The sequence below is a fragment of the Carassius gibelio genome, chromosome A11 (assembly GCF_023724105.1).
Source record: "Carassius gibelio isolate Cgi1373 ecotype wild population from Czech Republic chromosome A11, carGib1.2-hapl.c, whole genome shotgun sequence".
Lineage (NCBI taxonomy): Eukaryota > Metazoa > Chordata > Actinopteri > Cypriniformes > Cyprinidae > Carassius > Carassius gibelio.
Genome location: NC_068381.1, coordinates 23,124,779 through 23,128,574, shown reverse-complemented (window position 1 = coordinate 23,128,574; position 3,796 = coordinate 23,124,779).

Genomic DNA, 3,796 nt, shown 5'->3' with positions numbered 1-3,796 from the left:
CAGGTGGATAACTGTGCCAAAAGACACAGACTGATCCAAGGAAATGAGTACAGATTACTTAGAAGCTGCTCTTGCCAGTCAGAAGCTTTAATAACCTTTAATAAAGAGCAAGGCAGTCTCAGTTCAGTGGCTGCTTTTAAAACCAGACCAGTTACTGTCCAGGAGGTTGTTCTGTGTGAGAAAGCAGAGGTTGAACATGACTTATTCTTTTTTTTTAATTAAATTAATACAATTGTCTGATAGTGTTTTATTGATACAGTAATTGTATCATATGAAAAAAAATAAAAATAACATACTTAAAGATTTTTTTAACTTTAGTCTCAAACAACATGTTTTCATGGTCCTAGTTAACCCCCAAATTAATTTAAACATTCAAAAATAGTAACTATTAATTACAATTTCAATAATGGTTCCTAAATTTTTCAAACTCTTAAACTCTGTGATGTCTCCATGTAATTCCTAATAAAGAACTGATCTTAATGGTAAAGCTTTGAGCACATAGGTTATGATTCTGCTGTTCCATGAGCGCCACCTGCTGTCAGAGAGTGGATCTACAGACACTTACATTTACATTCAGCCTGTGTGCAGTTTTTATCTGGCTCAAAGATGGACTAAATTTGCATGGCATGGTGTAAATTTATGTGCCAGTACTTTTTGAAGATTTCCAGCACATTTTAACAATACCATTATTATACTGATAACATGATAATTTTGCTCACTATAATCGTGATTTCATCAATAGTTTCATCTCTAGTCAGTACTAAGTCTAATTGAAAAGGAAGAGAGGCCTGTTTGTGTGAAAATGAATGAGACTGACTCTATAAATACTCAAGCTGAGATGCTGTTTCAGCACTAATTACACATGCTTTCACTAGTTTGCAGGAAGTTAGTGAATTACAAGCAGACATAGCATTGTTTGTGAATTTGCCTCATTTGCAGAGTTCATGAAATAGTTCCCAGCACATGCAGAAAACAGCACTGGTCTGCACAGAATGATAGCAACAGTAAATAAACACTCCTTGCGCTTCACGTGATTGTTATTCACTGTTTTGGCTGATTTCATTCAATCTTTCAGTAACACATGCTTTTTTTGCCATCTTTCATCTTTCTGCAATAAATCTGTGAAGCAAACACAAAACTTTGGCCTTTGGTTGAGCTCTCATGATGTGAAGCAAAATGCACAGTTCAACTCTTAAGCAATCTATATTTGCCTCTGTCAGGTTACTTGGAAAAACTGAAATCCCATAATTCCTGGAGGCAGTTGCTTGGCTGTACTTCACAGAATTGCCTTTGACAGGTCGGAGGCTCTTTTGTGAGGATGCTCTCTTTCTCTTGCCGTCTAATGGCTGATCTTTCAGTCCTTCTGAGAAACAAAGACAAAAGAGTGCTAAAGAGCAGGAGCACACTCTCTCTCTGGCTCTCTTGCTGCTGCTTTTGTCTTTTCTCTGTTTTCCTTTCAGTCTCTCTCCTCCCACCTCATATGAACCTGAGCTTAAAGCTCATCGTACATGATGACAAATGGAGGGTAAGAATCTTCAGCCATTTTCCTTTGTGAATTTACAGTCCTCTCTGGCTCAAATGTGCTCATTTGTGAGCAGCAGAAAAGCTTAGAAAATTAAAGCATTTGCAAGGGAGCAGTTTTCTTTTAGTGCTCCACAAAGCACACATTAATCTCATTAAACCTGACTAATTTGCAAGGCTCAGATTGTACCACAGCTCTACTCGAAACAGCTCTACAGATACAGTGCTCTCCATAAACATTGGGACAGTAAAGACAAAACTGTTATTTTTGTGGTGTAGTCAAGACATCTGTAAATATGATTAAAAGATGAATATGAGACAAAACTTCAGAATGCACATTTTATTATTGGGTGATTTAAAGGAACACTCCACCGTTTTTTGAAATAGGGCTTATTCACATTATTTCCTACATTTAGATAGGTGGGCAAATGCATTTTTGTGTCAGTGCATGCATTGTTTTAGTTTGACTGGGTCGGCGTTAGCTTAGCACAATGAATGGAATCCTTTGTTGCCAGCTAGCATGGCCTGAGTAAAAGTGATCAAAAAAAAAAAAAAAAAAAACCCCACCTAATTACTTCTTGTGGCCTGCGTATTCACAGCGAGTACAAATAGCAATCCAGATTAACACTAGGCGATTTCCTAGGCAGATATTGACTTGGGACTATATTATGGGGAAGCACAGGCGAAGCACTGCTACTTCGGCGCAGAGATATCACGCAACACATGAAATCCCACGACTTCCGTCAACATACCGGCGTGAATAGTAGCTGCCTGGCTATTTTCCTTACAGTACACGAATGGCGATGAACATGGCTGATCTTGAGAGAGACGAAGAGGGTGACTTCTCAGACAGTCAAGAACCAGAACCATACCTATTTGAACCAGAGTTTACAGAAGACGAGCTGTGTGCTTTGGAAATAGAACGACAGGAGGAGGAGGTTGAGATCGCTCAACAGCCTGAGGACGTGAGGATGAGAGCCAACATGAACTGGTGGTGTGAATGTGGGGGAATATGCCAATCTATGCCGACGGAAATAGAGTGTCTTTGCTGTAGAGAGTGGGACATGTTTTTGCCATTGATGACCAGGCTCAACACGTCAGATCAAGATGAGCGTGCCCGAAGTTGTGTCACATCTACAGAGGATTTCACGGCGCTGATCCATTCTGCAGTACTCGATTTTTTTTTCCGGTGTGACAAAGTGAACTGGAAAAAACGCCCCACGCCGAATGGACCAAATGGACAGCTGTCCACAGAGTAAGTGATTATTTTAATCATGACGCATGTATAGATCGACCCATATTATACCTGTATTCACATAGAGTTGATGTTTTCATGTGTTGCGTGATATCTCTGCGCCGAAGTAGCAGTGCTTCGCCTGTGCTTCCCCATAATATAGTCCCAAGTCAATATCTGCCTAGGAAATCGCCTAGTGTTAATCTGGATCGCTATTTGTACTCGCTGTGAATACGCAGGCCACAAGAAGTAATTAGGTGGGGTTTTTTTTAATTTTTTGATCACTTTTACTCAGGCCATGCTAGCTGGCAACAAAGGATTCCATTCATTGTGCTAAGCTAAGCTAACGCCGACCCAGTCAAACTAAAACAATGCATACACTGACACAAAAATGCATTTGCCCACCTATCTAAATGCAGGAAATAATGTGAATAAGCCCTATTTCAAAAAACGGTGGAGTGTTCCTTTGACACAAAGATATTTTACCAGCTCAGAAGATTTTTTAGACTTTTAGAGATTCATCTCCCTGTCTGAAGTGAGCATAAGTATTGGAACAGTTTCCTTAAAGGTCTTTCTAAGTGTTCAGTTGTGCCCTGTTGCATTAATTCTTCAGATATTAAAGGCAGGGAATATGTCTTATTAGTTATATCCATCGCTTCTGCATTCTAAGTCTTGCATTCAATGATGACACACACAAACCAAGATGAAGAAGAGGAAGCCAACTCTGAAAGAAAAGCAAGCAATTTGGACACTAAAAGAAAAGAGGAAGAACTATAGGAAAAAAAAACAAAGGGCATTGAGAAATCAAGAGTTTGGAAACTACCGGCAACATCAGCAACCAAGGACGACCTGATCGGCTGAGAAAAACAACAGTAGTTGATGACAGACAAAATCATAAAAGCTGTGATAAAGAACCCTAAAATACATGTCTGTAAAATCACCAACAAGCTCCAGAAAGCTGAGGTGATGCTCTGTCAATCTACAGTCCGCAGGAGACTTTGACACAGAATTACAGAAGCTACACAGACACAGTAGAGCTTT